Raw genomic sequence first — 12,414 nt, forward strand, 5'->3', positions numbered from 1 at the left:
CATTGTCTTAACTGTGTACCAAAACTCACAACTCAGATATTCATCTCTATGATCATATCGTAGACAGTTTATCCTCTTGTCACGATGATCTTCACTATGAAATAGCTTTGACCTTTTAAATATTTCAGACTTGTGATTCATCAAATAAACACTCCTGTATCTACTCAAATCGTCAGTGAAGTAAGAACATAACGATATCCACTGCATGCCTCAACACTCATTGGACTGCACACATAAAAAATGTATTACTTCCAACAAGTTACTTTCTTATTCCATCTCATTGGAAAACGAGGCCTTCAGTCATCTTCCCATGTGGTATTATTTGCATGTCTCAAGTGACTCAAAATCAAGTGAGTCCAAACGATCCATCTGCATGGAGTTTCTTCATGTGTTTATACCAATAGGTATGGTTTGCATGTCTCAAACGTTTCAAAAATGAGTGAGTACAAAGATCCATCTGCATGGAGCTTCTTCATGCATTTTATACCAACATGACTCAAGTGGCAGTGCCACAAGTAAGTGGTACTATCATTACTACTTTGTATATTTTGGCATCAATATTATGAACATGCGTAGCACTACGATCGAGATTCAATAAACCATTGAAGGTAATTATTCAAGCAAATAGAATAACCATTATTCTCTTTAAATGAATAATCGTATTGCAATAAACACGATCCAATCATGTTCATGCTCAACGCAAACACCAAATAACAATTATTTAGGTTTAACACCAATCCCGATGGTAGAGGGAGCGTGCGATGTTTGATCACATCAACCTTAGAATTACTTCCAACAGACATCGTTACCTCACCCTTGGCTAGTCTCCGTTTATTATGTAGCTTTTGTTTTGAGTTACTAACACTTAGCAACTGAACCGGTATCTAATACCCTGCTGCTACTAGGAGTACTAGTAAAGTACACATCAATATCATGTATATCAAATATACTTATGTCGACTTCGCCAGCCTTCTCATCTACCAAGTATCTAGGGTAGCTCCTCTTGAGTGACTGTTCCCCTCACTACAGAAGCACTTAGTCTCGGGCTTGTGTTCAACCTTGGGTCTCTTCACTAGAGAAACATCTGGTTTGCCGTTCCATGAAGTATCCCTTCTTACCCTTGCCCTTCTTGAAACTAGTGGTTTTACTAACCATCAACAACTGATTCTCCTATTTTATTTCTACTTTCGCGATGTAAAACATCATGAATAGCTTAAGGATCATCATATGTATCCTTGATATGTTATAGTTCACCACGAAGCTCTAGTAGCTTGTTGGTAGTGACTTTGGAGAACCATCATTATCTCATCTAGAAGATCAAGTCCCACTCGATTCAAGCAATTGTAGCACTCAGGCAATCTGAGCACATGCTCAACGATTGAGCTTTTCTCCCTTACTTTGTAGAGAAAGAATCTTGTCGGAGGTCTCATACATCTTAACAAGGGCACGAGCATGAAATCCCAATTTCATCTCTTGGAACATCTCATATGTTCTGTGATGTTTCAAAACATCTTCGGCACCCCAATTCTAAGTCGTTAAGCATTACACACTGAACTATCACGTAGTCATGAAAAACGTGTATGTCAGATGTTCGCAACATCTATAGACGACGCTCGAGGTTCAGCACACCGAGTGGTGCATTAAGGACATAAGCCTTCTACACAGCAATGAAGACAATCCTCAGTTTACGGATTCAGTCCGCAAAATTTGTACTATCATCTTTCCACTAAATTTTCTCAAGGAACATATAAAAATAGTAGAGCTACAGCGCAAGCTACAACATAATTTGCAAAGTCCTTTTTGACTATGTTCATGATAATTGAGTTTAGCTAATCATATTACTAGTAACTCCCATTCAAAATAGACATCCATCTAGTCATTTGAGTGGGGCATGATCCAAATCCACTAACTCAAGTCCGATCATCACGTGAGTTGAGTATAGTTTCAGTGGTGAACATCTCCATGTTGATCATATCAACTATATGATTCATGCTTGACCTTTCGGTCTCTTGTATTCCGAGGCCATGTTTGTACATGCTAGGCTCGTCAAGTTTAACCCAAGTGTTCCGCACGTGCAACTGTTTTGCACCCGTTGTATGTGAACATTGAGTCTATCACACCCGATCATCACGTGGTGTCTCGAAACGACAAACTGTCGCAACGGTGCACAGTCGGGGAGAACACAATTTTATCTTGAAATTTTAGTGAGGGATCACCTTATAATGCTACCGTCGTTCTAAGCAAAATAAAGTGCATAAAAAGGATTAACATCACATGCAATTCATAAGTGACATGATATGGCCATGATCTTGTGCTTCCTGATCTCCATCACCAAAGCACCGGCATGATCTTCATCGTCACCGGCACCACACCATGATCTCCATCATCGTGCTGCCATCGAGGTTGTCATGCTATATATGCTATTACTACTAAAGCTACAACCTAGCAATATAGTAAAGACATCTGCAAGCATAAACGTTAGTTTAAAGACAGCCCTATGGCTCTTGCCGGTTGCCGTAGCATCCACGTGCAAGTCGATATTAACTATTACAACATGATTCATCTCATACATCCAATATATAACATCATGTCGTTGGCCATACCACATCACATGCATACCCTGCAAAAACAAGTTAGACGTCCTCTAATTTGTCGTTGCATGTTTTACGTGGCTGCTATGGGCATCTAGTATGATCGCATCTTACTTACGCAAAGCCACAACGGTGATATGCAATTTGCTATTTAACCTTCTCCAAGGACCGCCTCGGTCAAATCCGATTCAACTAAAGTTGAAGAAACACGCACCTGCCAGTCATCTTTATGCAACAAGTTGCATGTTAGTTGATGAAACCGGTCTCTTGTAAGCTTACGAGTAAGGTTGTGTCACGCCCAGATGCGACCCTATCCTCAATTTGGCACGAGGGCCTCGTCAGGGATAGAAGCGCATCTCGTCATGTCGCAAGAATGGATATCGTTACAAGTACATGTACTGAAAATAAGAGAGTGTTGGCTTACACTCGCCACAAGCTACATCAGAGTCACATCAGTACATTACATATTCATCAAGAGTAAGAGCAGGGTCCGACTACGGACGAAAACAGACGACAAAAGAAGAATGACGTCCATCCTTGCTATCCCAGGCTGCCGGCCTGGAACCCATGCTAGATCGATGAAGAAGAAGAAGAAGAAGCAACTCCAAATGAACAATCAACGCGCTCGCGTCAAGTAACCTTTACCTGTACCTGCAACTGGTGTTGTAGTAATCTGTAAGCCACAGGGGACTCAGCAATCTCATTTCCAAAGGTATCAAGACTAGCAAAGCTTAATAGGTGAGGTATGGTTAAGTGGTGAGGTTGCAGCAGCGGCTAAGCATATTTTTGGTGGCTAACTTACGAGTACAAGAAATAAGAGGGGGGAAGATCTACGCATAACGGACGTGAACTACTGATGATCAAATGAATGATCCTGAACACCTACCTACGTCAGACATGACCCCACCGTGTCCTCGATCGAAGAAGGAACTCACGAAAGAGACAGTCACGGTTACGCACACGGTTGGCAAGTTTTAATTAAGTTAACTTCAAGTTATCTAGAACCAGTGTTAAACAAAGCTTCCACGTTGCCACATAACCGCGGGCACGGCTTTCCGAAAGATTTAACCCTGCAGGGGCGCTCCAACTAGTCCATCACAAATTACCACAAGCCGCATAGAAATCCTCAATCACGAAGCTCGCGATCTCGTCGGATTCCCTAGTGGAAAACCTCAACTCTGAGATTACCCAAAGCATCACCAGAATCCCGATGCACAAGATATTCCGTCAAAGGTAAAACTAATCCAGCAAGGCCACCCGGTGTGTCGACGAACCCGATAGGAGCCGCGTATCTCGTTCTCAGGACACACCGTCTATGCAAAGTGGACGGGATCCAAACCTCGAGTTGCCCCGTGGTGGCACTGCCGACTGCTAGGTGGGTGGACCAACACTCATGAGGAGCACTGGCCCTGGGGTTGATTAAATTTCCTCGGGTTAATTACTCCCTATGAAGTTCATTAGTTATTAGGCAAATGTAGTAGCAAAGTTGGGCCTTGCCAGACCAGCTTTAATCTAAAAAGAATTATCAAGGGGGTCCCCATAACAACCCCGATTGTGTTAGGAGCGCTCATTTATGGAACATAACACCGGTAGACGGAAACTAAGGGGGCAAAGGTGGAACAAAACACCAGGCTAGAAAGGCCCAGCCTTCCACCTTTTACCAAGTATATAGGTGCATTAATTAAATAGCATTTAAATATGGTGATATAACAAGGAACCCATGCTTTCACATGGAAGCAATGCACCTGCAACTAGCAACACTAACACAAGGTTAAGCAAGCGGTAACATGGCCAGTTAGTGGTGTGCTAGGTCGAACAGGTTGAAGGTTAACATGGCATTATTGAGAGGCTGATATTTAACATGTGGTAGGCAACGAGACATAAACGGCAGCAACGGTAAAACTAGCATGGCAATGATAGTAATGGTATCTGGGGAAATGATCATCTTGCCTGAGATCCTGCTTGGAATAAGAATGCCTCCGTGAAGCAGAAGAACCGACGTAGTCGAACGGGTCCTCACATCCGACACGCTTGCGGAACTCTATCGAGACGAAGCAAACCGGAAACACAATCAACACACGAAATTCACCACACGATGCACAACACACATGATGCATGAGCTACTGAATACATGCAAGTCACGGCAGGACAAATCACACAATCAAACACTACACATTAAGTGAAGTTCAATATGCAACGAGTTGCATATTGACGAAACTCCATGTTGATTATTTAGTTCACTCCTGATTATCTACATGGCAATGTTAATGTTGTCAAACATGCAAGAGGTGAAGCGAAATTAAACTACCTATCTAGGCATTTTAAATGAGGTCGGAAATGTCTTATAGCACCTCCGAAACGACCTCACAAGTTAATTTACAATTCTGTCCAGATCTGAACTAATGCATTTAATTGGTTGTTAAACAGAAAAACAATTAGGTTCACGTGATTCTACGCGTCAAGGCAAGCAATCTACACATAGAGAACATCTCCAACGGAGCTACGGATCAAAAGATACAAGCACCGCAAGATATGATGGCATGAATGCAATATGTGTGCAACGGCAGCTACGAGCACTTCAAAACAAACAACCAGCAAGAGAAAAAGAAACTACACGAGATTCTAAGCAATTTTCATGTAGGACACGATCAAATCGGAGCTACGGTTCAAAAGATACGAGCAAAACAAGAAATGACTACAATCTGCCAAAATCAGCCACATAGCATTTTCTACACCCCACCACTACGGCTACACGACTCCGATATGCTCAAGCAAGGCATGGCACGGAAGAGGGCAAGAAGCACTACTACAAACAACTAACAACAACTAGTGTGGCAGCAAGGAGCACTAGGAAAAGAAGACACAAAATGGCATCTCATACACTATTTCAGACTTAGTGAAAATAGCACCTCATGAAAGTGCAGTTTTCATCCTGAAGGCATATTGACAGCAGCAAAACCTATATCTGCAGGACTCCAAATGGCATGAAAATTTACAGAATGCTAGAGAAACATAAGGGGTACAACTATCTCCATTGGACCAACCTCAAAAGAGCTACACATCACAAGCTAGAAGCAAAACAAAACAGCAACAAAATATAACAGATTTCAGACTTAGAAATATTTCAGCACGTCTAAAACAGCACTATTCTAGCAACTTGAGCGCAAGCAAACAACACCTAAACATGCATTTCTATTGCAACCAAAAATACCAGGGGTTAAACAAAACATCCAAGATCAACTCTCTAGTTGACAACTTAAGCAAACGGGGCACGAAATAAATCCTACGAAATAAACAAGAGGGCAACAAGGCAAAATATCTCGCGAACTAACTTACTCAAAAACTAAAACTAATTGCACAGAAAAGTCCATGGGATTTTTCTACCCCGGGAACATATAAAATATGTGGGGTTTGCAACACAAAATAATGCCGCACATTAATGCGAGATAAACACCCAGATACGGGAAAATAAACTACCGGCAAATTCCTACACGCAAAAATACCAAAGACCGCTCTAAAATACACAGAAAAATAGTCCCTAAAACATGGACATTTAATCTACGGGATACGGGCAGTCCGGACACGCGTGGAAAATAACTAAGGAACGGATCCTAGTGAAACAACACGCAAAACAATGCATTAGGCACTCTAAACGGCGTCAAATAAATATGCAAGTTAAATATTCAGATGCTACACGAAATTCTACACCAAAACCATATGCTACACATTCCGATCCGACACACGTATTAAAAGTTATACGCGTTTTAAATATGCCCTAGAGGAGGCCAAGGAGCTGGCGTGCCTCGGCCGGGGCGCTTGCTGTTGGAAATATGCCCTAGAGGCAATAATAAATTAGTTATTATTATATTTCTTAGTTCATGATGATCGTTTATTATCCATGCTATAATTGTATTGATTGGAAACACAATACTTGTGTGGATACATAGACAAAACACTGTCCCTAGTAAGCCTCTAGTTGACTAGCTCGTTGATCAAAGATGGTCAAGGTTTCCTGGCCATAGGCAAGTGTTGTCACTTGATAACGGGATCACATCATTAGGAGAATCATGTGATGGACTAGACCCAAACTAATAGACATAGCATGTTGATCGTGTCATTTTGTTGCTACTGTTTTCTGCGTGTCAAGTATTTGTTCCTATGACCATGAGATCATATAACTCACGGACACCGGAGGAATGCTTTGTGTGTATCAAACGTCGCAACGTAACTGGGTGACTATAAAGATGCTCTACAGGTATCTCCGAAGGTGTTCGTTGAGTTAGTATGGATCGAGACTGGGATTTGTCACTCCGTGTGACGGGGAGGTATCTCGGGGCCCACTCGGTAATACAACATCACACACAAGCCTTGCAAGCAATGTGACTTAGTGTAAGTTACGGGATCTTGTATTACGGAACGAGTAAAGAGACTTGCCGGTAAACGAGATTGAAATAGGTATGCGGATACTGACGATCGAATCTCGGGCAAGTAACATACCGATGGACAAAGGGAATGACATACGGGATTATATGAATCCTTGGCACTGAGGTTCAAACAATAAGATCTTCGTAGAATATGTAGGATCCAATATGGGTATCCAGGTCCCGCTATTGGATATTGACCGAGGAGTCTCTCGGGTCATGTGTACATAGTTCTCGAACCCGCAGGGTCTGCACACTTAAGGTTCGACGTTGTTTTATGCGTATTTGAGTTATATGGTTGGTTACCGAATGTTGTTCGGAGTCCCGGATGAGATCACGGACGTCACGAGGGTTTCCGGAATGGTCTGGAAACGAAGATTGATATATAGGATGACCTCATTCGATTACCGGATGGTTTTCGGAGTTACCGGGAATGACGAATGGGTTCTGGGAGTTCACCGGGGGGGGGCACCCACCCCGGGGAAGCCCATAGGTATTAGGGGTGCCGCACCAGCCCTTAGTGGGCTGGTGGGACAGCCCAAAAAGAGCCCTATGCGCATTGGAAGAAAAATCAAAGAAAAAAGGAAAAAAAAGGAGGTGGGAAAGGGAAGAAGGACTCCACCTTCCAAACCAAGTAGGACTCGGTTTGGGAGGGGAGACCTTCCCCCCTTGGCTCGGCCGACCCCTTGGGGGTTCTTGGACCCCTAGGCAAGGCTCCCCCTCTCCCTCCTATATATAGTGGGGTTTTAGGGCTGATTTGAGACAACTTTGCCACGGCAGCCCGACCACATATCTCCACGGTTTTACCTCTAGATCGCGTTTCTGCGGAGCTCGGGCGGAGCCCTGCTGAGACACGATTATCACCAACCTCCGGAGCGCCGTCACGCTGCCGGAGAACTCTTCTACCTATCCGTCTCTCTTGCTGGATCAAGAAGGCCGAGATCATCGTCGAGCTGTACGTGTGCTGAACGCGGAGGTGCCGTCCGTTCGGCACTAGATCGTGGGACTGATCGCGGGATAGTTCGCGGGGCAGATCGAGGGACGTGAGGACGTTCCACTACATCAACCACGTTCACTAACGCTTCTGCTGTACGGTCTACAAGGGTACGTAGATCACACATCCCCTCTCGTAGATGGACATCACCATGATAGGTCTTCGTGCGCGTAGGAATTTTTTTGTTTCCCATGCGACATTCCCCAATAGTGGCATCATGAGCTAGGTTCATGCGTAGATGTCTTCTCGAGTAGAACACAAAAGTTTTTGTGGGCGGTGATGTGCGTTTTGCTGCCCTCCTTAGTATTTTCTTGATTCCGCGGTATTGCTGGATCGAAGCGGCTCGGACCGACATTACTCGTACGCTTACGAGAGACTGGTTTCATCGCTACGAGTAACTCCGTTGCTCAAAGATGACTGGTGGATGTCAGTTTCTCCAACTTTAGTTGAATCGGATTTGACCGAGGAGGTCCTTGGATGTGGTTAAATAGCAACTCATATATCTCCGTTGTGGTGTTTGCGTAAGTAAGATGCGATCCTACTAGATACCCATGGTCACCACGTAAAACATGCAACAACAAAATTAGAGGACGTCTAACTTGTTTTTTGCAGGGTATGCTTGTGATGTGATATGGCCAACGATGTGATATGATATATTGGATGTATGAGATGATCATGTTGTAATAGATAATATCGACTTGCACGTTGATGGTACGGCAACCGGCAGGAGCCATAGGGTTGTCTTTAAACTAACGTTTGTGCTTGCAGATGTGTTTACTATTTTGCTAGGATGTAGATTTAGTAGTAATAGCATGAGTAGCACGACAACCCCGATGGCGACACGTTGATGGAGATCATGATGATGGAGATCATGGTGTGACGCCGGTGACAAGAAGATCGTGACGGTGCTTTGGTGATGGAGATCAAGGAGCACGTGATGATGGCCATATCATGTCACTTATGAATTGCATGTGATGTTATTCCTTTATGCACCTTATCTTGCTTAGAACGACGGTAGCATTATGAGGTGATCTCTCACTAAAATTTCAAGACGAAATTGTGTTCTCCCCGACTGTGCACCGTTGCGACAGTTCTTCGTTTCGAGACACCACGTGATGATCGGGTGTGATAGACTCAACGTTCACATACAACGGGTGCAAAACAGTTGCACACGCGGAACACTCGGGTTAAGCTTGACGAGCCTAGCATGTGCAAACATGGCCTCGGAACACATGAGACCGAAAGGTCGAGCATGAATCGTATAGTTGATATGATTAGCATAGAGATGCTTACCACTGAAACTATTCTCGACTCACGTGATGATCGGGCTTGAGATAGTGGATTTGGATCATGTACCACTCAAATGACTAGAGAGATGTACTTTTTGAGTGGGAGTTCTTAAGTAATATGATTAATTGAACTAATTGTCATGAACATAGTCTAATGGTCTTTGCGAATTACGATGTAGCTTGCGCTATAGCTCTACTATTTTTATATGTTCCTAGAGAAAATTTAGTTGAAAGTTGGTAGTAGCAAACTTTGCAGGCCGAGTCTGTAAAACCGAGGATTGTCCTCGTTGCTGCACAGAAGGCTTATGTCCTTAATGCACCACTCGGTGTGCTGCACCTCAAGCGTCGTCTGTAGATGTTGTGAACATCCGACATACACGTTTCTGATAACTACACAATAGTTCAGTGCAAAATACTTAATGGCTTAGAAGCAAGGCGCCGAAGACGTTTTGAAACGTCACGGAACATAAGTGATGTTCTAAAGAGATGAAATTGTGATTTCATGCTTGTGCCCTTGTTAAGAGGTACGAGACCTCCGACAAGATTCTTTGTCCACAAAGTAAAGGAGAAAAGCTCAATCGTTGAGCGTGTGCTCAGATTGTCTGAGTACGACAATCGCTTGAATCAAGTGGGAGTTAATCTTCCAGATGAGATAGTGATGGTTCTCCAAAGTCATTGCCACCAAGCTGTGAGAGCTTCGTGATGAACTATAACATATCAAGGATAGATACAATGATCCTTGAGCGATTCGCGATGTTTGACACTGCGAAAGTAGAAATCAAGAAGGAGCATCAATAGTTGATGGTTTGTAAAACCACTAAGTTTCAAGAAAGGCAAGGGCTAGAAGGGATACTTCGTGAAACGGCAAAACAGTTGCTGCACTAATGAAGAGACCCAAGATTAAACCCAAACCTGAGACTAAGTGCTTATGTAATGAGGGGAACATTCACTGAGGCGGAGCAGCTCTAGATACTTGGTAGATAAGAAGGCTGGCAAAAGTCGAAAGAAGTATATTTGATATACATGATGGTGATGTGTACTTTACTAGTACTCCTAGTAGCATGAGGGTATTGGATACCGGTTCGGTTGCTAAGTAATTAGTAACACGAAATGATAGCTACGGCGTAAACGGAGACTAGCTAAAAGCGAGGTGACGATACGTGTTGGAATTGTTTCCAAGGTTGATATGATCAAACGTTGCACGCTCCCTCTACCATCGGGATTGGTGTTAAACCTAAATAATTGTTATTTGGTGCTTGCGTTAAGCATGAACATGATTGGATCGTGTTTATTGCAATACGATTATTCATTTAAAGAGAATAATGGTTACTCTATTTGCTTGAATAATCACCTTCAAATGGTCTATTGAATCTCGATTACAGTGTTACACATGTTCATGATATAGGTGCCAAAAGATACGAAGTAATGATGATAGTACCACTTACTTGTGGCACTGCCGCTTGAGTCATGTTGGTATAAATTGCATGAAGAAGGTCCATGCTGATGGATCTTTATACTCACTTGATTTTGAATCACTAGTGACATGCAAATCGTACCACATGAGCAAGGCCTTGTTTTCATTGAGATGAAACAAGATAGTAACTTGTTGGAAGTGATACATTTTGATGTATGCAGTCCAATGGGTGCTGAGGCATGCAGTGGATATCATTATGTTCTTACTTCAATGACGATTTGAGTAGATACAAGAGTATTTACTTAATGAATCACAAGTCTGAAATATTGAAAAGTTCAATTCTGTTTCAGAGTGAAGTTCGTCGTAACAAGAGGATAAACTGTCTACGATATGATCATAGAAATGAATATCTGAGTTACGAGTTTTGGTACACAGTTAAGACAATGTGGAAATTGTTTCGCAGTTCATGCCACCTGGAACATCATAGTGTGATGATGTGTCTGAACGTCATAGCCACGCACTATTTGGTATGGTGCATGCTATGATGTCTCTTATCGAATTACCACTGTCGTTTATGGGTTATGCATTAGATACAACCGCATTCACTTTAAATTGGGCACCGCGTATTTCCGTTGAGATGACACAGTATAAACTGAGATTTAGAGAAATCTAAACTGTCGTTTCTTGAAAGTTTGGGGCTTCGACACTTATGTGAAAAAGTTTCAGTCTGATAAGCTCGAACCCAAAGCGGATAAATGCATCTTCATAGGATATCCAAAACAGTTGGGTACATCTCCTATCTCAGATCCGAAAGCAAAGTGTTTGTTTCTAAAAAAGGATCCTTTCTCGAGGAAAGGTTTCTCTCGAAAGAATTGAGTGGGAGGGTGTTAGAACTTGATGAGGTTATTGAACCATCACTTCAACCAGTGTGTAGCAGGGCGCAGGAAATTGTTCCTGTGGCGCCTACACCAATTGAAGTGGAAGCTGATGATGGTGATCATTGAGCATCGGATCAAGTTACTACAAACCTCGTAGGTTGACAAGGTCGCGTACTACTGCAAAGTGGTACGGTAACCCTGTCTTGGAGGTCATGTTGTTGAGAAATAGTGAACCTACGAGTTATGGAGAAAGCAATGGTGGGCCTGGATTCCGACAAATGGCTAGAGGACATGAAATCCGAGAGAGGATCCATGTATGAAAACAAAGTGTAGACTTTGGAAGAACTACTTGATGGTCATAAGACTATTGAGTAGAGATGGATCTTTGAAAGGAAGACATACGATGATGGTGATAAGTCACTATTAAGAAAAGCTCGACTTGTCGCAAAGATGTTTCCGACAAGATCAAACAGTTGACTATGATGAGACTTTCTCATTCGTAGCGATGCGAAAAGTATGTTAGAATTATGTTAGTAGTTACTGCATTATTTATGAAATATTGCATGTAGGATGTCAAAACATTGTTTCCTCGACGGTTTCCTTGAGTAAACATTGTATGAGATACAACCATGAGGTTTTGTCGATCCTAAAGATACTAGCAAGTATGCAAGCTCCAGTGATCCTTCAATGGACTGGTGCAAGCATCTCGGAGTTGGAATATACACTTTGATGAGATGATCAAATATTTTGGGTTTGTACAAGGTTTATGAGAAACTTGTATTTCCAAAGAAGTGAGTGGGAGCACTATAGAATTTCTGATAAGTATA

Source organism: Hordeum vulgare, chromosome 6H (assembly GCF_904849725.1).
Source record: "Hordeum vulgare subsp. vulgare chromosome 6H, MorexV3_pseudomolecules_assembly, whole genome shotgun sequence".
NCBI lineage: Eukaryota > Viridiplantae > Streptophyta > Magnoliopsida > Poales > Poaceae > Hordeum > Hordeum vulgare.